General features: G+C 48.2%; 1 protein-coding gene across 3 annotated transcripts in view; it reads right to left on the reverse strand.

Annotated features, from left to right (window-relative positions):
- THOC6 (THO complex subunit 6) overlaps window positions 1-25,814 on the reverse strand; it is a 205,668-nt gene that overhangs the window by 163,351 nt on the left and 16,503 nt on the right. The window contains exon 3 of one of the 3 annotated variants that reach the window (XM_069244330.1): window positions 5,062-5,301. The exons of the other annotated variants lie outside the window; for them this stretch is intronic. The gene's annotated coding sequence lies outside the window, so the exon portion shown is untranslated. The remainder of the gene's footprint in view (window positions 1-5,061; window positions 5,302-25,814) is intronic. 3 annotated transcript variants of the gene reach the window in all.

The following is a 25,814-nucleotide window of genomic DNA, read 5'->3' on the forward strand; positions in this document are numbered from 1 at the left end:
ACCAAGTCAAGATGACATTCAACACACAAATCTGACAAACTATGAAGGCGCACAACTTTCCTCCAACAAACTGTCATATGACCTCACCTAACACTAGTTGTTAGAAGATTTAATTACAAACGTTTCTTTGTTGATCACCTGAATTACGACTTTCCTGACTTGACTTCAGAAAAAGAGCCCCTACCAAAAGACTTAGAAGTGCTTTCAAGTGAACAAATAATTAAAACAAACTTGAATTAAGAAAAACTAAGCATATTCTTGACGGTGACTTCATAACCCAAATGATCCTACTATTCTAGGTCTCTTGATGACTGGTATTGTTTAAGTCACAGCTACTGTCTGGCACATACTCAAAAGAAGCTGTAGGTGTCATGTATGTGGAAGGGATTAAGAGGTGCCCTTCAAATAGATGTTTTTTTTTTTTTTTTTTAACTATTGAATGCATGTACATAAACTTCTGGATCATGCCACAATGACCCTATCTCAGCCGCAGTAACCAAATGTGAAGTGAGACTAGGACAATAGTGCCCATTCATACATTCGTTTGTAGAAGAGGGTGCAGTTCATTCTTATAACAGGGGCTGGGGGTGCAGGTTGAGAGGCAAGGGTAAAGAAAGACGTGTACAGGAAATGGAAGTGAGATTCTGAGAATCTTGCATCGTCATGGCAGCCAGTACAGCCCTATTCCAAGGTAGAAAGCACATTTGGAAACAGGCTCTCAAATCTTCATACAAACAATTTAGCAAATATTTTAGCAAAGGTTGAGTAAAACTGCAACACAGGAAATATTTAATTTAGTCTCAAGTGCACACACTTAGCAATATATATATTCCAAACGTAACTCCTCACATTTACATGTACGATTATTACGAATTAAAACCTGGTACAAGAGCAGCACTTCAAGCATGAAACTGATGACTCGAAAACAATCAAGTGGAATAAAATATAGGTCAAAGTGTGGCAAAAGAACCCCATGACAAATTAGGAAACTAATGATTCCATTCCTCACAAAAATCAAGAGATAAGAAGGCAGATTCATCTTTTATGTATTGGAAAAAGGCATTTCCATATACAGTTTTACATAACTCAAGCCAATACATGCAAATACTATACTTTGAATAATTAAAATGCTTTAACTGGGGGCGTGGTCTGGCCACCGAAGAAGATGACCGCCTGAAGCGAGCACTCTGCGAGGCGGCGGGGCTCGGCCGGGGGACGAGGGCGCTGCAGAGGCATGGAGCCTCTTTCCAACATCGTGGGGGCGGCTGGAGGATGCCGCCGCGGCGGTTCCCGGGGGCATCGGAGACTTGTGACCCCAGTCTAAGAGCCGCGGCCTCCTGTATTCTGCGGGCCCGGCGCTGCTCCAGAGTGTGGCCGGATCGGGCCAGAACGGAGCGGGTCCTCCTTCGCGTTGGTTCACCTGTGGCCCCCTCCCACGACCACCCTTGCCAGTTTCTTGTACTGCTGCTCGTATGCAGCATGTGGTGGGAGCCCGAACCTGCGACCCTCCACAGTGTCTATTTGTGGGATTTGGCCTGGCACCGCCCTTGGAGCAGTTGGAGCGGGGCTGGCGCCGGGCATCATCAGCGGACCCTCGCTGCACTGGGGGTCCAGTGGTGAGTCGCCTCTCCATTGGGAGTACCGCCTTCTCCTCCCTGTACTCGCCCGACACCCCCTGCTGGAGGACCCCTACTACTGCAGCGAGGGCCCGTGGACCATCAGAGGCCGTGTCGACAGTGCAGGGGGGATAGGGGGCAGAGAAGACGGATGGGCACACTGGACGATTCTTGACGATAGGGGACCTGGCAGCACGAAGTGTGCACGCTTGCTGAATGCGGTGCCCCCACACGGTCCTTGCTGCCTGAGACAATCGGGAGCCCTAGCCAGAGCAGCCTGTAACGGAGCCGGACGCAGTGGCGAAAGACGCAGGACGGAAGCCGCTACCACAACCAGAGTGGCATCTCATCCTGGACTGCTCCCCCGACTTTATACTCTCTCCCAGCTGCCTTGGATGGAGCCTGACAAGCCTACTACAATGGCATTGTGGCGACACAGGACCCCGGTTGCCTAGCCGTCCCTCACCCCCCCCCACCCATTTGCTGTACTGTCATCTCAGAGGCTCGCTGGGGTTCTTGGAGGCCCTACACCATACCGTTGGGACAGCGAACGTAGCCCGTGCCCCCTGCTTCCCCCTCTTCCCCCACTGAGAGTGCCGGGCGTGGAGGGGAGCAACAACAACAACTACTGTCAGAAAGCGGCCCACGACGTGTGAGGCAGCCAGTGTTCTCCACCTGGCAGGGTGGCCATGCCCCTTAACACAGAGACTGAGGCTCCCACCTTTTGCCGTTGCACCTCTTCCGCAGCAGACGGAAGCCTTTTTACCTTCGGGCTGCGATTTTCTTCCTCTGTTGGGGCACAGGCTGTGCCGTGGGCTTCGCTTGGACCGGGCTACCCACCGGTCACGGTGCTGTGAGGGCCGGGACCCTCCCACCTCTCCCCCCTTCCATCCTGCCACGCTGAGTTTGACTGACTAGCCCCAAGGAAGGACTGCTGGGACCCCTAGTTTCTCGCACCACCGCTACTAGGCTCTGCAGCAGGGCCAGAGATGCCAGGCGGCAGGTCGTCCATTATGTACTCGGGCAAACCAGCGAGACCTTACTTCAGTCGAAGGTGCCACCCCCTACCCCGGCGGAGCTGCCACCCGCCCGACACCACACAATGGCGGACTCAGGCCAGGAATCCACTATGGATCGTATCCTTCAGGATATTTCGGCGGTAGGTCGCAGGCTGGAGGGGATGGCTAGTGCAATGGTCTCATTGACTGCAGAAACGAAATCCATCCGTCAGGATATTGCAGGCTTCCAAACCTGTGTACTGGGGTTGGAACAACGGGTGACAACAGTAGAGGCCCAGGTCGCTTCCTCTCGGGATAGAGACCAAGAACTTCTGTTTCTTCACAGCAAAATGACCGATTTAGAGGACAGGAGCTGGAGGGACAACATCTGATTACTAGGGTTTCCCGAAAATATTGAGGTTAAGGACATTCATGCAGTCTTGCGGGAGACGCTGCCCAAACTCACTGGCATCACCTTCGATCCACCCCTGGAGTTCCAAAGAGCACACAGGCTGGGTCCAAAGAGACCCGACACGGCCACCCGCCCCATAACAGCCTGCCTCCTTCGCCATGCGCAAGCCCGCCAACTTTTACAGAGAGCACGTACACAAGGTCCCTCTCAGATGGACGGACAAGTGATCCGAATGTCAGCGGACTTCTCTAAGGAAACCAGTGAGCGTCAAAGGGCATTCCTGGCCCTCCGACCCAAGTTACGTCAGATGAAGATGAAGTATGGCCTGTTTGAACCGGCGAGAATGTGGATTACGAAAAATGGTATGTCCAAAGACTTTTATGACCCCGGAGGACCTGCGCTCTTTCCTGGATGGCCTGTCACCCATGGACACTTCCACCCCAAACTCGCCTCGGGACCCAATGGTCGCTGACCAGAATGCTTTGCCTCAAGACCTTGCCCCAGGAGGGTCAGGGTTTGACCGCCACCCTACTGTCTCCCACCCCAGGGGACGGGACCTGGAGAGACTCATGAACAGTCATGACGACAGAGGGCAGGTGCTGCATGCGGTGGCGCTCCACATGCAGGTGGCAGACAGAGACAAGTCTCGTTCTCCCTTGAAGCCCCCTGCGGAACCCACTTGAACTCGCTATTTCCTATTGGGCTGCAGGAAGTCGAGAGCCTGGCGACCCTGGCCTCCCCCGGACTGGAGACCGCAGACCCCTCACCGATCCACTGGCTGGCTGAGTACCTTTCTATATTACTGCATAACGTTGGGTGCTTTGTTATTCTTATACAGCAATGCTCTATTAAAGGTATAATGTGGGTGCTGAATAGGCTCATAGGACTATCCAGTCCCCGTTGGGACTGATGGCACGATGGACACTGTGTACTTTCTGAACCTGGCAGCCCCAGTTAACTTAACAGCTTCTATTATAATGATAATTGATCGTCACTTCCGTATTTTCCTTTGGTGTTCTTGTGCTGATATCTATATGGTTATGCTTTGTTTCTCTTTGCCCCCTTTCTCTGCTCGCGCTCTGCCCAGTTTCCCTCCCCTTTTCCCCCTTCCCCCCCATACCCCCTTCCAATGTGCAGGCAGCGACATTGACACCACAACGGCATTCGATGCCCCTCCCCCTCGCCCAATTCCTCCTTGGGGAGGTCTGCTGTGCTTGCCAAGGCGTCCCTCGGCAGGCTAGCTTTCCCATCGCGCTGCGCTGTGTTATTCCGGTCACTGTCGAGGGATATCATTCTGGAGGACTTTGGCTCCAGGACCATGGGAAGTCCGCATCACTGGGCAGTGGCAATCCCGCGCTGCGGCCCCTCCACCGGCCGTGGTCCCGTCAGCCTTGAGCTGGGACACTCTGGGTTCAGGCATAGACCCGCAGATTAAGGTTTAGGATCTCTGAGGCTCTTGTTTTGCTCCATCCTTTTCTTCCGTTTCTCCTCCCCTCCCCCTTTCTTATCTTCTTCGCTATCTTCTTGTGATGCTATTGATAATGTTTGACCAATGACTTTGTGTTTCACCACTGCGCATATTAGTTGCTCAATGTTCACCAGTAGCACATTATATGTTTTGTTCAGCCTAGCCGCCTATTGGCTTTGACATGGCATTAGACATTACTTTCGGTATTCAGTTTAGCCGCCTATTGGCTTTGAGATTGCATTAGCCATTACATTCTGTATTCTGCCTATTGGCTTTGACATGACATTAGACATTGCATTTTGTATTCAGCTCAGCTGCCTATTGGCTTTGACATGATATTAGACATTGCATTTTGTATTCAGCTCAGCTGCCTATTGGCTTTGACATGACATTAGACATTGCATTTGATATTTAGGTTAGCTGCCTGTTGCCTTTAACGTGGAGTTAGACATTGCAGTTGAGAATCCAAGCTGTATTTTTCCAAGCTGTGTTTTTGCACAAGACGAACCAAACTGTTTTTCTCACAGTAGACTAGACCTGATAAGAGAGAGTACATGTGGTGTTTACCTTCATGCTCAAGCTTGGGAAGAGGAGCAGTCTAGGAGATCTGGCCAGTCTCCAAAGGCTTGCGTAGTTTTCCAGAGTCTGAGAGGAGGGGGCACGCTTTTGTAACAGATGACACGGGCTTCAGAGAATTAGATTGCTTTCTGCCTGACTTCGGACTGGAACTTGGCACCAGTTGCCAGTCTCCCGTGTGGGTAGATTATCTCTTTCTCGCAGTTGACTGGAGTCATCAACTTGCAGACCCTGGAAAGATGAAGCTGTAAATAGTTTCTCACACGGTGAAGTATTTGTTTTGCTTTGCATTCAATATCTTATATATATAACCTGCTGTGTACATTGCAATTGAAATATATTTTGTTTTCATTGAAAGTGTGCTTGAAATCTATTAATTCGTCTCTCACGAACTTGTGGATTTAGAAGAATTAACAACAATAAAAGTCTTCTTTGAACTCAGAAGTGCATTCTTGATATGTTCTGTAAGCTCTGATTACGAGATAAGAAGGAAAGCAGAACCACTTCTCTACCCGAGCTGGGATTAGTTTTGTTTTGTTTTGTTATCCCTGCTTTTTGCTTGTCTTAGCTTCGCCTTTTTCACCACTCCTCTCTCACACCTTCCCTTTTTTTCCTCCCCCCTTCCTTCCCCTCCCGCCCTCCTTTTATATTCTCGCTCTTCGTCTCTCACCCTCTTATTCCTCTCCCCCCAGTGTCTCTTTATATTTCGTCCCTCTCTACCTTTGTCTCCTCCACGCTCCCCTCCCCCACTCATTATCCTTTCGGTCTTATTACATAGGACTCCATATCGCCCCTTCTCCCGTATATTTATCCCCCTTCTCCACATCATCCACCCTTGCCACCCCCTCTAGCCATTCCTCATGGCTGGACACTCGCCCACCACACCCACCCCACTACCGGTTGTCTCTTGGAACGTTAACGGTCTCACCCATTTCATTAAACGGAAGAAAATACTCTCGTACCTCAACACCAAGCGGGCAGATGTGGCTCTCCTCCAGGAAACACACCTGACCAGGCTCGGATCTGACAAGCTACGATGGGACTGGGTGGGGACAGTGCTGTCCAGCTGTAGTCCTTCCCCGCAAGACGAACGGAGCAGCGCTCTGCGAAAGTGCGGTGTTGCAATACTACTGCGGAAGAGCCTGCCTTTCAAAGTCACCAAATCATGGGCCAACACAGAGGGACGATATGTGTTTGCCAAATTGAAACTAGGCGGCTCTTCGCTCTGTGTGGGCTCCGTCTACGCCCCAATCAGCTCAAAAAGGCAGTTTTTCCTACGCATCAACCACCTCTTGACGGAGATTGGGGCCTCCAGGTACATAATTGGTGGAGACTGGAATCTGACTAGAGATGCAATACTGGACAGGACTGGACCTCTGGACATCACCCATAATGGAGACAGAGCCTTGCAGTCTGACGTAATGCAGGACAACGGCTTGGTAGACTTCTGGAGACTGACACACCCGGCTGATAGGGAATATACCTTTTTATCCCCGGTCCATAGTACCCAATCCCGACTGGACTATTTTCTTATCTCACATTGCCTAGGGGCGCACAAACAGGACGCTCACATATTGTGTGGGGTTTTGTCAGACAACTCCCCGATTCTTTTAGTCATCCAGCTGGGTCTGGTGTCCCCAGGCCGCAAGCCAAGGCGATTTGCTGTTCACCGCTACCGGACACCTCAAGGGAAGACGCAATTGCAAGCACACACATCCACCTACGTCCGGGACAACCTTGGCTCAGTGGCGTCTAGGAGGGTTACCTGGGCAACGGCCAAGGCAACAATACGTGGCCACATGATGCATGACGCTTCGCTATCGAACAAGGACAGGGCGGTGCGGCAAGCAACCTTAGAAACTGACATTGAACACCAGACGCAACAATACACAGCTCACCCCTCCCTCTCCACTCGTAGGGAACTGGAGAGAGCCTGAATGGCTTTGAACAAACTCTTTATTTCTCAGGCTGAATACGCGCTGCAACGCCTACAAGGTCAGCATTATGAACAAGAGGAGAAGGCTGGCCGCTTGTTGGCAGCACAGCTCTGCCAGAGAACGGCGACCCTAGCTATACTGGCCATCAAGGCCCGTACGGGAGAGACTCTCTCACACACCCGCAAGAGATAGTAGATGAATTTGCGACCTTTTACCGTCGCCTTTATGCTCCGGAATCGCAGTCCTCTCCTACCCAGATAGAGACTTTTCTCAATAAAGTTACTTTGCCCTCACTTTCTGACGAGGGCCCAAAATTGCTGAGGGGAGGGGAAACATCACCCGGCAGGAATTCCTACAGGTTGTCTCCGATCTCCCATATAACAAGTCGCCCGGAGAAGACGGAGTTCCTGCAGAATTCTACAAGTGGGCGGGAGAAGAAACGCTAGATGTCCTACATGCGGCGCTAGATGAGGTGTGTCAGATGGACTCTCTGGGTGCGATCTCCAACACCGCCATAATCGCTGTTATACCAAAACCCGGCCGGGACCCTCTGCTTTGCGGCAGTTACCGACCCATAGCCCTCCTGAACAGCAATATTAAGATATTGGCCAGTGTCCTGGTGAATCGCCTGCACAAAGGCAATACCGTCTCTCATACACCAGACGCAGGTCGGTTTCGTGCAGGGCTGCAACTCAAATAACCATCTCCGTACCCTCTGTCACGCCCTTTTGGGGGCTCGGGCCATGCCGGATGCCGCGCTAGCACTGTTCCTTGATGCCGAAAAGACGTTTGACCGCATAGAATGGCGATACCTATTTGCAACATTGGTGAAGTTCGGATTGGGTGACCAATTTATTTTCAAAGTCCGTCTGCTATACGATCATCCTATGGCGCGGGTCAACTGCAGGGGCGTTCTTTTGGATCCTTTTCCTATCTGTAGAGGAATACGGCAGGGGTGCCCTCTTTCCCCCCTTTTGTTCCTGCTGGCGTTGAGGCGCTGGCGGCTGCCATCCGATCGTCTCCCAGGATAGCGGGCCTCCCTCTGCCGAGCGGCACCACCTCTAAATTTTACCCGTACGCTGATGAGGTCCTGCTCACATTAACTGGCCTTGACCGCTCGCTGCCTGCTCTCATGGAGATTATTAACGTCTTTGCTCCCCTCTCTGGCTATCGGGTAAATTGGGACAAGAGCGAGGCCCTCCCCCTTTCACGGGGGACGACGAAATCAGAGCTCCTGGGCTTCCCATTCTGCTGGACCCCAAAGTGCCTTAAATACTTGGGGGTCTTTATCAACCACGGCCAAGAACAAATGGCGGTAGACAACCTGGATCCCCTCATCGAACGCATGAGACTTGACTTTGACAAATGTGCCCAGCTAGGCCTCTCCATGTGGGGTAGGTTGCTGGCGGTGCAGATGGTCACGGTACCGCGCTTCACATATGTACTGGGACGTCTGCCCCTCCAGATACCTCTCTCCACATTGAGATAGGTGGACGCCGCAAGCACGTCCTTTGTGTGGGGGTCTATGCGCCCCCGTCTAGCACCGGCCAAACTAATAGCATGCAGATCACACGGCGGAATGAGACTCCCCTCGGTGGAACATTACGCCTTAGCACTCCACCTGTCATCACTGGCAGCTGCCCTGTCCAACCCGCACTGCAGTGGGTATCCGTAGGGAGAGAATTGCTTTCCCACAAAGGAGGCCTTAACAGGCTTTATCGCACGACTTCAGCGCCCTCTAATGACCCGAATCCGATTCTTAAGGCAACAAGTGTGGCATGGCAGAGGGCCCACCGTCTTCTGGGGGTTCATCCCTGTCTCCACGCCCAGGCTCCCTTGTTGCACAATGATAGCATGTGCATAGGTGGAACGGCTCTTAACTGGCCGCAATGGAGGGACACCGGTCTTAACCGCCTAGTCCAGGTGCTGGAGAACGGCAGGCTCAAACCTTTCGCCAGTTTGCAGGAGAAATTCCACCTCCATCCTGTACAGGAATGGAGATACTTGCAACTCCAGCATTGCATGCGTCTACACCCCGACATTGCCCGACGGGGACTGCGGCCCTCACCCATAATAGCTTACCTGACGACATGCGGGGGGAAGCACAAGGGTGTAATGTCTGGCTTGTACGAAGTCCTTACAAGTCACCTATATTCACGACCTGTTCTAGATGAACTGCGTATACAATGGCAAACCCGCCTCCAGCAGACTTTTGATGAGGAGGATTGGGTAGACACAGTGGAAGCGTTAGACAGAGGTACGCACGAAGTTCGCTTAAAGTTCTGCCTCTTCAAGATACTTCACGATTGGTACTGGACCCCGGTGAAATTACACAGGACCGGCCTCCTCCCGCATGAGTCATGCTGGCGCTGCGCAGATCCACGCTGTGACTTGCTCCATGTACTCAGTAGCTGCCTGTCGGTACAACCTCTATGGAAATCGGTTGAACATATCCTGACGGAATCCATGTAGCACCAAACCACCTTACCCTCCTCACTCTGCACGACACAACCTCCCTCCCGGCCTTATCGAGACCGCAAAAAGACTTCTACATATAGCCTTGGCAACTGCGAAAATATGTATCCTGCATATGTATCTGCAACTCCCCCCGCACCCGAGGAATGGATTGGGGCAATGACTAGCATAGCTACACGAGAGAGTCATTTATAACCTCCAGGACCAGGCTGCCATCTCTGCTCAGGTATGGGCCCCCTTCCTTACGTACGTCTCGACCGCACCATCGTCGCCATTACCGACCCCCAGTTAATCTTACGCACCTCTCATTCCCTCTCCCTCTCCCCCTCCATTCCTTTCCACACTCTTCCTTCTTACCGCCCTTGCCCTAACCACCGCACTCGTCCATCTGGTCTGGCTATCCCTCCCTCCCCTCCCCCCTCTATATATCTATACTTTATTTTATTTTCTTATCTTTCTTTCTTTTCTCAACACCAGTCCCCCCCTGTTTTTACCCCTTTCTTTGTTTCTCTCTTTCGCCTCTGTCTTCCCTTCCCTCCCCCCTTTCTCTTTTCTCTTTTCTGTCCGTTTTTCGACAAGCCATGCACGACCTGGAGATATCCTACCTTTTCCCCATACATATCTTCATACCTCTTACTTTTAGAATCGTCAGAATGCCAAGGCGCTGCTTACCCCCGCCTCTGCTCCTACCCTGACCGATAGCCTCTGTTGCAGGAGGAAATTCCATTTGCGATAGTTGTATAGAATCTTTGTCCATATCGATCCTCATCGACGGAGATGTCACACAGGGAGTCAGGGATCCTATGAGGCAGACCCACCTCGGAATGTTACCCAAACATGCTGGTTGACCCCCTCTTTTGACAGCGTACTTCTCAAAGACCTGCATTCCCTTCCTACCCCCCCCAATTATCGCCCCCCTCCCTTAGGCATTAGTCATTCCGTTTATTATCGCTGATCGCACCCATCCCTGTTATTCTCTTCCGGTATTTTTCTCTCTCTCTTTCCTTGCTGCTGTTTGAATATTCCGTTGATCATGCGTATGTCTTGTTTCTGCAGTCCCACCTCAAGTGACACCCATGTGATCTTCGGACCACAATATGCAAGAACCGTTATTTGTTAACGATTGTCCTTTTTGGCTTACTTATTTGCTTATTGATGCTGTGTTACAATGTCTCTTTATTGCTAGTCTCAATAATAAAAAATTACAAAAAAAAAAAAAAAACAATTTGAGCATCAATGTGAAGAATATTTCCAGGTTGTGTCAACATTTTAACACCCTTATACAACAAAGAACCAGCTTTGATTTTTAGGTCTATGTGAAGAATAAATGTTGTATAACATTAAAAAACAAAAAACAAAAAAATGCTTTAACTCCGTTTACAGTGATTAGATCCCGAAATGAATTGTTGTGCAAGGGAATTTTCAACTCCTCTCGGACCTTGAAATAGCAATGCCCAATGCTAAACTCAGAGTAGTGAGCCCCTCTTTCTAAAAAATTTAATGACGGGTATAAATGGACTGAAGCGAGCCAACCAACTTGGCAGGAGCGGGCAGCACAGAGGGACCATCATTCAAATAACCAGATGCAGTGAGGTGACCGTCAGCCACAAGGCCAGCTACCATCAGAAGTGTGCACTAGCAGTGGAGCTGACACAGGTTCGCTGTGTGCTGTATGTCAGAGGCCAGTGAAGAAGTCTGTACATGGGGACAACAGCCTGTGTTGCGCAGGCTCTGGCAGTCATTGGTGATGCAGAGTGAAGGTTCAGCTCTTTAGAAACCGAATGAATGAAGGCGAGTGAGTCACGTGCAGAAACAAAGCGACAGTGCACAGCAGTTTGCACCCTTTCACTCCATGCAGCAAGCAAGGGGAGAAGCATGCGTGTAGGTGCAGTTTGCTGCCAGCGGCCCCTGACACATCTGAGCGCTGTGCTGTAGTCATCTGCGGAGCGCCTTCCTTTTACCACCAGTGTTCGTGATAATGTCGCACATTGCGAACCGTGTACCTTTCTGTCAGTACCTTCACCAGGAAAGGCTTAAACACAATGTTTCTGGAAATCCGCAGTGAGCACATTCTGATTCCAGTCGTGTGTCGTTATTAAAGGATTTGATGTGACTACCCCGAAAACACCCTAGTATGACAAAACTGAAGTGGACATAGGCCGGAACAAAATAGGCAGTATTTCTGCATCTTCTTGCTGCTGCTACAAGAAACAGAAAAAAAATGGGAGCAAGTGTGGCAGCCGTGAATAGGGCGCCGCACTAAGTGTGAAGTGCTCTGTCTGAATGTTAAAAAAAAAGTTCCAAAGACATGAAAAACAATAACACAAGTGGGAGAGGACAAGTCCTGCAGCAATACTCCATGGGAGTTAACAATTGAGAAAAAGGTGGGACAAGCAGGAACCATTATCCACATAGAAGCAACGTTTTTTAAAGGACACTGACAAAAGCCAATCAAAAGCTGGAGACAGGCCATAAGACCACAGAGTGAATACAGCATGTCTTGAGAGAGAGGCTTAACCTAAATAGGAGGAGGCGGAGACTAGGGGGGTGCGTGGCCACTGAGTCCAAGCTTAGCTCCCTCCGCTGCCCAATCGCTCACCCCTCTGGTGGGGCCCCAACTAACAAAGGGCTCACACTGTTTTGAACAATCTCCTCACCTCCTTTCTTCTTCTTTTACCGGACGATCCTCACTGCCGCAGCCCGGGAGAACTTCTATTGCTGAGCTGAGCAGAAGCTCAGCAGAATGTGGAACTGGAAAACCAATCGGGCAAGGGCGAGAATGCTTCAGCCACCAGTGGGTGTCAAGGGACAGAAGGCAGAAGCGGAAACATCCACTCAGCCCGCTCAACCTGCACTGCAGACCACACACCGTGCTTGGCCGGGTTCAGCCGAGCTTAGCTGGTCCAACGTGTTATGACGCGGAGCCTCACACCTCAATCCTCGCCACACCCAGAGCTACGTACACCACTGATCGTCGTGAAATGTGAAACTAGTTAGTAGATACACTAACCTCTCTACATTTACAGTATCCCTCTGAGTGCTCCCTTTCTGTAAACAGGCCTTTAAATATTGTTTTTATCTTGTTACATCTGCTGTGCATTCAAAAACAAAGATCAAATGTCAGGCTCTGTCTACCGCGGGAGCGTGATGTTTACTTTTCTGTCTTGGACTTCAAAATGAGAGGATTTATATGACAATCAGTCTGGCTACTGGCTGGGGGTAATCCTGAAGTGTGGTGGAAACAAATATTTTAATACCATCAAACTAATCAATACACTAGGTAATGACATTTCCATACATTATAGTTTGTGCACTGTGCACTCAGTGCAAATGTAATGGTCATTTCAACTGAAGATGCGTTGTCTGTAATGGCAGTGCGCTACCACACCATGCACTCTTTACCCCACTCTATGCTACTCTGCACCACTCCACGCCACTACATTGTAAGCCACTCCACCCCACTGCACTCCACACCACTGCACTTCTTCACCCTACGCCAGTGCATTTTATGCCATCCACTCCACGCCACTGTAATCTATTCTGCACTACAGCTTTCTACACCACTGTACTCTATACCACTATGCTCTACCCTGCACCACTCTACTCTATCATGCACCATTCCACTCTACTCCACTTCACTCTTAAACAATCTACTCTGTGCCATTCCACTCTACCCTGCACCAATGCAATCTATACTGAACCAGTTTACTCTGCGCCACTCTTCTCTACTCTGTACCACTCTACTATAGGCCTCTGCACTCTACTCAAATCAATGCACTCTATGCCAATGCACTCTACACCACTTTACACAAAAACAAAGCACTCCACACCACTGCACTATACGCCATTCTACTCTGAACCACTGCACTCTATGCCATTATACTCTACATTATTGCACTCTAAGGTATTTTGTTTTACTCTGTACCAATGTACTCTACAACAATGTTCTCTAAACCACTCTACGCCACTCCACTATACACCACTGCCCTCTACGACAGCCTATCCGCAAAACACTGCACTGTCTTCCAATGAATTCTATACCACTTTACCCTATGCCCCTGCACTCTACACCACTGCAGTCTATTCTGCACCACTCTTCCCTACGCCACTTTATGCCAATGCACTTGCCGCTTCACTCAACTCCGATCAATCTACTCTATGCCACTGCACTTTATGCTACTCTATTCCACTCTGCACTACTCCACTCTACTCTGCAACACTCTAATCTGTGCCATTCTATTCTACTCTGCACACTATACTCTACGCCACTTTACTCTGCACCACTCTACTCTATTGTATTGTACTGTACTGTAATAGTATTTATATAGCGCTTACTACCCCTGACGAGGCGTCAAAGCGCTTTTCAGCGAGTAGCACACTACTCCGGAACCCAACAAGAATTAGTCATGGATTAGTATAGGGAAATATGAGTTCAGTTTTAGTATTATTATGAAAAAATTTGAGCCGCGGATATGAGAGTTTGTTAGTTTGATTGACTGGAGTAATGGAGGGGTGGAGGAGGAAAGAATCCAGAAATGTTAATTGGGAGTATATGGTAATAGGATTTAGGCTTGGGATGAGTAAAGGAGGATGGAGGAGGGAAGAGTCTGTGGAAGGGGTTAGGGAGATCATAGTAGCAGGGTGAGATAAATGAGGGAAAATTTAGTAGGGTTGTTTGGGAGGTCATGGTAGTAAAGTGAGGTTTGGTGTGTTAGATGTGGAAGCGGAGGGAAGAGCTTAGGCAGAGTTATTTAGGAGATGGAAGTACTCTATGCCAATGCACTCTACATCAGTGTGCTCTATGCCACTCTACAACACTCTACTCTGCAACACTGCACTCTCTACCAATGACCTCTGCACCACTCTACTCTATGTCACTGCACTCTATGCCACTGCACTCAAAACAATGCAATGTACACCAATATACTCTGCAACACACTGCTCCGGGCCACTCTATTCTGCTCTCCAAACTGCACTCTATGCCAGTTTACTCTACTCCATGGCACTCTACAATATGCTCTGTGCCACTCTACACCACTGCACTCTACAACACTCTACTCTGCCAATAACGTCTGTGCCACTCTACTCCATGCCACTGCACAACCTTACGCCACTGTACACCACAGCACTCTATCCCACTGTACTCTATGCCAATGCACTCTACATCACTCCAGTCTAGGCCACTCCACACCACTCCACTCCACGCTCTGCCCTACTACTCTATGCCACTCTTCTGCACCACTCCACTCTATGCCACTCCATTCTACTCTGAAACAATCTATACTACGTCACTCTACTTATGCTATGCCACTCTACACCACTCTAATCTGCACCACTCTACACCACTGCACTCTACCCAATGTAGTCTACACCACTTTACTCAAAAGCAATGCATTCTACAGCAACTGCACTCTACATCACTATACTCTACAATACTCTACTTTATGCCACTGCACTCTGCGCCACTGCACGCTATGGCACCCTACACCATTGCATTCTACGCCACTGCACTATATGCCTGTCAATTCTACTATGCACAACTGCACTGTACAGAACTGCTCTCTACAGCATGCTACTCCGCAACAGTACTCTGTGCCACTGTAGTCTACGCCAAGGCACTCCACCACTGCATTCGCAGACACTCCACAAGACTGCAGTCTCCACCCATGAACTATATGCCACTGCACACTACTCCGCTCTTCACCATTGCGCTGTATTTTAGTGCACTCTATGCCACTCTATTGTACTTTACACCACTGTAAGACACTGCTGTCTAAAGCGGTACTGTACGCCACTGCTCTCTACAGCATTCTACTCTGCAACACTACTCTACGCCACACAACTCTACACCAATGCATTCTAAGACACTCTACGCAGCAAGACTCCGCTCTCCAACACTGAATTCTATGCTACTCTTTACTCTATGCCACTTTTCTCTATTCTGCACCACTCATCTCTATGACAATGCATTCTATGCAACTACAACCTACGCCACTCTAATCTACTCTGGACTACTACACTCCATGCCACTGCACTCTACGTCACTGCACTGTTCTACACGTCTGCACTCTATACTACACCACTTCATTCTACTCTGAAACAATCCACTCTATGCCACTATGCTCTACTCCACCCAGCGCCACTCTATCCTGCGCCATTCCACTCTAGGCCGTTGCACTTTAGTCACTCTACACGACTTTACTCAAAAACAATGCACTTCAAGCCACTGCACTCAATGCCATTCTACTCTGCACCACTGTACTTTATGCCAAGTCACTTTCTGCCACTCTAAAACACTCTACTCAAGTCTCCTCCACTCTATGCCACTCCACTCTCCAGCACTCTGCTCCTCTCTGACACTACTCCACTCTAAGCAACTCCCTCTACACCACTCTATGCCACTTTACTCCACTCTCATCTCTGACACTCTACTTCACGCCACTCTATCCCATTCCACTCTACTACACTACCCCACTCCATGCAACTTCACTCACAATCTACTCTGCTCTACACTACAATGGGAGAGACCTACTAGCGTTGCCAATGTTTGTTTCCTTTGACTGTCAATATTGTAGACTCCCAGCAAAAATCCCATAAAACTCGCTGTTCTGTACCTTTTTTTTTTAAACTTATACGTCGTATTGACTGGTGACTGTAAATTATGCACATTTACTGAATGTCAATGTCTATACCACCAAAACATAAATAAAGTTTGGAAAAAAATCATTGTTTGACCAATTAAGTAATCCTGACAGCTTTATTATCTAGTCCCTTATAGTCGTCTTGTTCAAGGGCAGAATTTGCAAAAATAATGCATATCTACTGACAGACCATTGACTGACTTTCATTGACTGTGCTCCAAATCATAACAACGCCCTGCATAACTGCATAACTCTGCCCCCCCCCCCATTACTCTGCCCCTGTCCAGACTCCACCCATTTTCTACAACCTACCACCCACCCTATTTGTGAGGTTCTGCAGTACATTTTCCATTTAGAACACTGTTCAAAGAGCAGAACCCGGATACTGCAACATTATATACAAACAAGGAAATGTTCTATTATTCAACATCTGAATCGTTTTGTTTCATTCGGTTTCAAAGTAATAAATCCATAAAAGATACAATAAAATCAATCCATCAAGTTAAATCCAAAGAGTTCCCCAGTCTGACAGTACCTGATTAAAATTGAGCAACATAAAAACACATACAAGTATCAGTAAGCATCTGTAGATAAAGCAATGCTGGTTGAACATGTTTGTATTTCCTGTGACTCCACCTATTTATAAAATGGATAGAGCATACCAAAGTTCAGAGTATCCTGGCTAGAAAACATTACACAAGCACATGGGCAAGGTCCTTGATTTTATTTAAGCTCTAGGGACAGTTAATAATTGATGGAACAAATTAAGCCTGAAATGTGCAAGTAAAAAAAACACATTATGCACTAAGTAGGGCTCAATAAGAGGAGTGTTTTTTAATAACGTAAGATCAAACAGTAGGTTTTGATTAAGCATGGGATTCCCTCTCGTTCTTCCAACATGAAAAGGCCTTTTTTTTTGGTCCAAGAGATGTCCACTTTAACAATTAGCTCAAGACGCTCATATAGTTTGCAGCTTTCGAATTTGATAAAATGTGCCTTAACATAACTTATCTCTTATGCTGGAAGCATGGTCAAGGCCATGGCAATCCTCGATAATGAAGCAATTCTGAATAGTTTTGGGTTTAACCCAAACAGAATGCCACAAAGTCAATGGATGTTACTATATGACATCTGTTCGATATCCTAGTTCCAGCTCCTCATGGGTGGTAAATGAGACTGAGCTCTGGGGTAAAGATAGCACACATTTCAGGAGCATATTTTCAACAGTTTCCAATTGGAAGAGGTAGGCGTATCCCCAAATGTCACAACCACAGTCTGCAACAGGTATGCATTTGTCCTTATACATTTTCATCACGTCTCCAAGGGGCTTCTTACCAAACCTGGCCACAAAATCAAAGACAGAGCCAATGCTATTAGAAAAGGCATATTCTTTCGCCCTTGCTAGAAATGGGGTTTCTGGTTGGCTAAGGTATGCATCTCAGCCAGGCGGATGCCACCACTCTAGTCAGGGTGAGGGAGTTACATACCCATGATAACCCCTGCTCAATCCCTTGGCAGCTTGGCATGAGCAGTCAGGCTTTTCCCAGAGGCAATGTGTAAAGCGTTTGCACAACACACCCAACACATGTGACACAATAAATATGCCACAAAGGAAATACAACAACAAGTTATATAAAAATAAACTGTAATGCATAAAACATAATTAGACCAATAACTACATGTATCCGTAATACTCTGCTACACAAGCAGTTGTCAGTACATCACACAGGTTTTTCTAGTACTCAGCAAGAATAAAACAATAGTCATGCAAACACATAGGTTACTGGGCTTCTTACAACATAAGCAGTAGTCAGGTAAACATATAGGTTACTGGTATTCTGCCACACCCGCAGTAGTCGGGTCATCATTATCACCAAAAGCGCACCTGTCATACTAAACATATTATCATGAATGCACAAAGGAGAGAAACATTTCCCAATTGCACAAGTCATAAAACAATATCACCAACATGAATGTGCATAATGAGGGATATGCCCGTCATAAACCTTCCACTCCCAGGGTATCCTAGGTATATCCTGAATTATATAGCCTATTCTGTAGGAAAGTACCATCTTGCCTGGCATGTTACCCCCATTTTTCACTGTATATATGTTGTTTTAGTTGTATGTGTCACTGGGACCCTGCTAGTCAGGGCCACAGTGCTCATAAGTGTGCCTGAATGTGTTACCTGTGTTATGAGTAACTGTCACACTGAGGCTCTGCTAATCAGAACCTCAGTGGTTATGCTCCCTCATTTCTTTCAAATTGTCACTAACAGGCTAGTGACCAATTTTACCAATTTACATTGGCTTACTGGAACACCCTTATAATTCCCTAGTATATGGTACTGAGGTACCCAGGGTATTGGGGTTCCAGGAGATCCCTATGGGCTGCAGCATTTCTTTTGCCACCCATAGGGAGCTCTGACAATTCTTACACAGGCCTGCCACTGCAGCCTGAGTGAAATAACGTCCACGTTATTTCACAGCCATTTTACACTGCACTTAAGTAACTTATAAGTCACCTATATGTCTAACCTTTACCTGGTAAAGGTTGGGTGCTAAGTTACTTAGTGTGTGGGCACCCTGGCACTAGCCAAGGTGCCCCCACATTGTTCAGGGCCAATTCCCCGGACTTTGTGAGTGCGGGGACACCATTACACGCGTGCACTACATATAGGTCACTACCTGTGTGTAGCTTCACAATGGTAACTCCGAATATGGCCATGTAACATGTCTAAGATCATGGAATTGCCCCCTCTATACCATCCTGGCATAGTTGGCACAATCCCATGATCCCAGTGGTCTGTAGCACAGACCCTGGTACTGCCAAACTGCCTTTCCCGGGGTTTCACTGCAGCTGCTGCTGCTGCCAACCCCTCAGACAGGCATCTGCCCTCCTGGGGTCCAGCTAGGCCTGGCCCAGGATGGCAGAACAAAGGACTTCCTCTGAGAGAGGGTGTTACACCCTCTCCGTTTGGAAAATGGTGTGAAGGCAGGGGAGGAGTAGCCTCCCCCAGCCTCTGGAAATGCTTTCATGGGCACATTTGGTGCCCATTTCCGCATAAGCCAGTCTACACCGGTTCAGGGACCCCTTAGCCCTGCTCTGGCGCGAAACTGGACAAAGGAAAGGGGAGTGACCACTCCCCTGACCTGTACCTCCCCTGGGAGGTGCCCAGAGCTCCTCCAGTGTGCTCCAGACCTCTGCCATCTTGGAAACAGAGGTGCTGCTGGCACAATGGACTGCTCTGAGTGGCCAGTGCCATCAGGTGATGTCAGAGACTCCTCTTGATAGGCTCCTTCAGGTGTTGCTAGCCTATCCTCTCTCCTAGGTAGCCAAACCCTCTTTTCTGGCTATTTAGGGTCTCTGTCTCTTGGGATTCCTTAGATAACGAATGCAAGAGCTCATCCGAGTTCCTCTGCATCTCTCTCTTCACCTTCTGCCAAGGAATCGACTGCTGACCGCGCTGGAAGCCTGCAAAACTGCAACATAGTAGCAAAGACGACTACTGCAACTCTGTAACGCTGATCCTGCCGCCTTCTCGACTGTTTTCCTGGTGGTGCATGCTGTGGGGGTAGTCTGCCTCCTCTCTGCACTAGAAGCTCTGAAGAAATCTCCCGTGGGTCGACGGAATCGTCCCCCTGCAACCGCAGGCACCAAATAACTGCATCACCGGTACCTTGGGTCTCCTCTCAGCACGAAGAGCGAGGTCCCTTGAATGCAGCAACTCTGTCCAAGGGACTCCCACTGTCCAGTGACTCTTCAGTCCACGTTTGGTGGAGGTAAGTCCTTGCCTCCCCACGCCAGACTGCATTGCTGGGAACCGCAACTTTTGCAGCTACTCCGGCCTCCGTGCACTTCCGGCGGAAATCCTTTGTGCACAGTCCAGCCTGGGTCCACGGCACTCTAACTTGCATTGCACGACCTCCTAAGTTGTTCTCCGCCGACGTGGGACTCCTTTGTGCGACTTCGGGTGAGCACCGTTTCACGCATCCTCGTAGTGCCTGTTTCTGGCACTTCTCCGGGTGCTGCCTGCTGCTGAGAGGGCTCCTTGTCTTGCTCGACGTCCCCTCTGTCCCCTGACGCAATTTGCGACATCCTGGTCCCTCCTGGGCCACAGCATCATCCAAAAACACCAACCGCATGATTTGCAGCTAGCAAGGCTTGTTGGCGGTCTTTCGGCGGGAAAACACTTCTGCACGACTCTCCACGGCATGAGGGATCCGTCCTCCAAAGGGGAAGTCTCTAGCCCTTGTTGTTCTTGCAGAAACCTACGCTTCTACCGTCCAGTAGCAGCATCTTTGCACCCACAGCTGGCATTTCCTGGGCATCTACCCATCTCCGACTTGCTTGTGACTTTTGGACTTGGTCCCCTTGTTCCACAGGTACCCTCGACTGGAAATCCATCGTTGTTGCATTGTTGGTTTGTGTCTTTCCTGCAGAATTCCCCTATCACGACTTCTATGTCCTTTGGGGAACTTTAGTGCACTTTGCACTCACTTTTCAGGGTCTTGGGGTGGGCTATTTTTCTAACCCTTACTATTTTCTAATAGTCCCAGCGACCCTCTACAAGGTCACATAGGTTTGGGGTCCATTCGTGGTTCGCATTCCACTTTTGGAGTATATGGTTTGTGTTGCCCCTATCCCTATGTGTCTCCATTGCATCCTATTGTAACTATACATTGTTTGCACTGTTTTCTAATACTATTACTGCATATTTTGGTATTGTGTACATATATCTTGTGTATATTTGCTATCCTCATACTGAGGGTACTCACTGAGATACTTTTGGCATATTGTCATAAAAATAAAGTACCTTTATTTTTAGTAACTCTGTGTATTGTGTTTTCTTATGATATTGTGCATATGACACTAAGTGGTACTGTAGGAGCTTCACTCGTCTCCTAGTTCAGCCTAAGCTGCTCTGCTAAGCTACCATTATCTATCAGCCTATCCTGCTAGACACCCCCTACACTAATAAGGGATAACTGGGCCTGGTGCAAGGTGCAAGTACCCCTAGGTACTCACTACAAGCCAGTCCAGCCTCCTACATTGGTTGTGCAGCGGTGGGATAAGTGCTTTGAGACTACTTACCACTCTTGTCATTGTACTTTTCATAAGAGAAAAATATACAAAACAAGTTCAGTGTATGTACACCTAACCAAAAAGTTTTGCATTTCTTTTCTCACCTCTTTTCTAAAGTGCTGAAAAGTACCTCTAAACTTTCTTAAAAGTTCTAAAAAGTTTTAAAAGTTTTTTTTCTGTCCTTCTAAAAGTTCTGACAACTTTTTTCTCTTTTTCTATCACTTAAACTCTTTCTAAAAATGTCTGGCACAGGCCAAAATGTTGATCTGTCCAAACTTGCAAATGACCACCTTAGCTGGAAAGGAGCAAGGAGTCTCTGTGTAGAAAGAGGTTTGAGTGTAGGGAAGAATCCTTCCTTGGAATTATTGCTTAACATGCTTAGAGAACAAGATAAGGCCACAAGGGCCCCATCTGTTGAAAAAGTAGCTAATGGTTCCCAATCTGATCCAGGGACTCCCCCAAGAAAAGATTCAGGAAAGAAACTTCCCAGCCTGCCCATTACTAGACAGTCTAGCATAGTTGGTACTGATGTGGAGGTACACCATACAAATAGTGTTATCTCACATCATAGCAAGAGCATTGCTTCTCACCACAGTAGAACTGATGTTTCTGTTAGCCAAGCTGTTAGGGTGCCTTCTGTAAGGGACAGGTCTCCTTCTGTCCATTCTCACCACACTTCTGTGTCAAGGAATGTCCCTCCCACCCACCCTGATGACAGATTGTTAGAAAGGGAGCTCAATAGATTGAGAGTGGAAAAAACCAGACTAAAGCTCAAGAAGCAACAGCTGGATTTGGATAGACAGTCCTTAGAAGTAGAGAAGGAGAGACAGAAACTGGGTTTAGAAACCCATGGTGGCAGCAGCAGTATTCCCAATAGTCATCCTGCAAAAGAGCATGATTCTAGGAATCTGCACAAGATAGTTCCCCCTTATAAGGAGGGGGATGACATTAACAAGTGGTTTGCTGCACTTGAGAGGGCCTGTGTTGTACAGGATGTCCCTCAAAGGCAGTGGGCTGCTATCCTATGGCTATCATTTAGTGGAGTGGGTAGGGATAGGCTCCTTACTGTGAAAGAAAGTGATGCAAAGGCAGTTTGGCAGTACCAGGGTCTGTGCTACAGACCACTGGGATCATGGGATTGTGCCAACTATGCCAGGATGGTATAGAGGGGGCAATTCCATGATCATAGACATATTACATAGCCATATTCGGAGTTACCATTGTGAAGCTACATATAGGTAGTGACCTATATGTAGTGCACGCGTGTAATGGTGTCCCCGCACTCACAAAGTCCGGGGAATTGGCCCTGAACAATGTGGGGGCACCTTGGCTAGTGCCAGGGTGCCCACACACTAAGTAACTTTGCACCCAACCTTCACCAGGTAAAGGTTAGATATATAGGTGACTTATAAGTTACTTAAGTGCAGTGTAAAATGGCTGTGAAATAACGTGGACGTTATTTCACTCAGGCTGCAGTGGCAGGCCTGTGTAAGAATTGTCAGAGCTCCCTATGGGTGGCAAAAGAAATGCTGCAGCCCATAGGGATCTCCTGGAACCCCAATACCCTGGGTACCTCAGTACCATATACTAGGGAATTATAAGGGTGTTCCAGTAAGCCAATGTAAATTGGTAAAATTGGTCACTAGCCTGTTAGTGACAATTTGAAAGAAATGAGAGAGCATAACCACTGAGGTTCTGATTAGCAGAGCCTCAGTGAGACAGTTAGGCATCACACAGGGAACACATACCTATAGGTCACAAACTTATGAGCACTGGGGTCCTGACTAGCAGGGTCCCAGTGACACATAACAAACATACTGAAAACATAGGGTTTTCACTATGATCACTGGGCCCTGGCAAGCAGGATACCAGTGAGACAGTGAAAACACCCTGACATACACTCACAAACAGGCCCAAAGTGGGGGTAACAAGGCTAGAAAGAGGCTACCTTCTCACACATGGAAGTAGCGACGGGATAGGCTCCTTACTGTGAAAGAAAGTGATGCCAATAATTTTACAGTTCTTAAGAATGCACTCCTGGATGGTTATGGCTTAACCACTGAACAATACAGGATAAAGTTCAGAGAGACCAAAAAGGAGTCTTCACAAGACTGGGTTGATTTCATTGCCAGGGAGGAGCTGAGTGTGGCACAGCATACCTGTCCCACACTAGAGGGTCTAAGACAGCAAGCTGTCAAACAGGCTAATGGGGATGTCAGTGACTCTCACCGAGTTTACTGGGAGGACAACCTCTTGTACACTGAAGCAAGGGATCCTAAACCTGGAACTGCCAGGAGGTTAGTGATTCCTCAGGAGTACAGAAAGTTCCTCCTAACTCTAGCCCACGACATTCCCCTAGCTGGAAATCTGGGACAAATGAAAACTTGGGACAGGCTTGTTCCCCTGTTTCATTGGCCTAGAATGTCTGAGGACACAAAAGAGTTTTGTAAGTCCTGTGAAACCTGTCAAGCCAGTGGCAAGACAGGTGGCACCCCAAAGGCACCCCTTATTCCACTGCCTGTGGTTGGGGTTCCCTTTGAAAGGGTAGGGGTTGACATAGTTGGCCCCCTTGACCCTCCTACTGCTTCAGGCAATAGGTTTATCTTAGTGGTAGTGGACCATGCCACAAGATATCCTGAAGCAATTTGAAGCAATTCCTTTAAGGACCACTACAGCACCTGCAGTGGCAAAGGCCCTCCTAGGAATATTTTCTAGGGTGGGCTTCCCAAAGGAAGTAGTATCAGACAGGGGAAGCAATTTTATGGCTGCTTACTTAAAGGCCATGTGGAAGGAGTGTGGTGTGACTTACAAGTTCACTACACCCTATCATCCACAAACAAATGGACTGGTGGAGAGATTTAACAAAACTCTCAAAGGCATGATTATGGGTCTCCCTGAAAAACTCTGCAGGAGATGGGATATCCTTTTACCATGCCTCCTTTTTGCCTACAGGGAGGTACCCCAGAAAGGAGTGGGCTTCAGACCCTTTGAACTTCTTTTTGGACACCCTGTTAGGGGTCCACTAACACTTGTCAAGGAGGGTTGGGAACAACCTTTAAAAACTCCAAAACAAGATATTGTGGATTATGTACTTTGCCTCAGATCTAGGATGGCTGAGTATATGAAAAAGGCCAGTAAAAACCTTCCGGCCAGCCAAGAGCTCCAGAAGCAATGGCATGATCAGAAGGCTGTTTTGGTTCAGTACCAACCAGGGCAGAAAGTGTGGGTCTTGGAGCCTGTGGCCCCAAGAGCACTCCAAGATAAATGGAGTGGACCCCACATAATTGTTGAAAAGAAGGGTGAAGTCACCTACTTAGTTGACTTAGGCACTGCCAGGAGTCCCCTTAGGGTGCTCCATGTCAATCGCCTGAAACCCTACTATGACAGGGCTGATCTCACCCTGCTCATGGCAACTGATGAGGGACAGGAAGAAGACAGTGATCCTCTACCTGATCTCTTCTCTTCCACAGAACAAGATGCTCTAGTGGAAGGTGTAGTTTTGGCTGATTGTCTTACTGCTGAGCAGAAAGACCATTGCATAAATCTCCTGGGTCAGTTTTCTGAACTCTTCTCTACTGTGCCAGGTACCACTTCTTGGTGTGAGCACACTATAGATACTGGAGACAGCTTGCCTGTCAAAAGTAAGATCTATAGGCAGCCTGACCATGTCAGAGACTGCATAAAGCAAGAGGTGCAGAAAATGTTAGAACTGGGAGTGGTTGAGCACTCTGAAAGTCCATGGGCTTCTCCTGTGGTACTTGTACCAAAACCTCATTCCAAGGATGGAAAGAAGGAAATGCGGTTTTGTGTTGACTACAGAGGTCTCAACCAGGTAACCAAAACTGATGCTCACCATATACCCAGGGCAGATGAGCTCATAGATACACTGGCATCTGCCAAGTATCTAAGCACTTTTGATTTGACTGCAGGGTATTGGCAGATCAAATTATCAGAAGATGCTAAACCTAAAACTGCATTTTCAACCATTGGAGGCCATTACCAATTCACAGTAATGCCTTTTGGATTGAAAAATGCACCTGCCACTTTTCAGAGGTTGGTGAACACAGTCCTACAAGGGCTGGAAGCTTTTAGTGCAGCATATTTGGACGATATAGCTGTCTTTAGCTCCAGTTGGGATGATCACCTGGTCCACCTATGGAAAGTTTTAGAGGCCCTGCAAAAGGCAGGCCTCACTATCAAGGCTTCAAAGTGCCAGATAGGGCAGGGGAAGGTGGTTTATCTGGGACACCTTGTTGGTGGGGAACAGATTGCACCACTTCAGGGGAAAATCCAAACTATTGTTGATTGGGTTCCCCCTACTACTCAGACTCAGGTGAGAGCCTTCCTAGGCCTCACTGGGTATTACAGGAGGTTCATTAAGAACTATGGCTCCATTGCAGCCCCTCTTAATGACCTCACATCCAAAAAGATGCCTAAAAAGGTATTGTGGACAGCTAGCTGTCAGAAAGCTTTTGAGGAGCTGAAGCAGGCCATGTGCTCTGCACCTGTCCTGAAAAGCCCTTGTTACTCTAAAAAATTCTATGTCCAAACTGATGCATCTGAATTAGGAGTAGGGGCATTCCTATCACAACTTAATTCTGAGGGC

The sequence above is a fragment of the Pleurodeles waltl genome, chromosome 7 (assembly GCF_031143425.1).
Source record: "Pleurodeles waltl isolate 20211129_DDA chromosome 7, aPleWal1.hap1.20221129, whole genome shotgun sequence".
Classification (NCBI taxonomy): Eukaryota; Metazoa; Chordata; class Amphibia; order Caudata; family Salamandridae; genus Pleurodeles; species Pleurodeles waltl.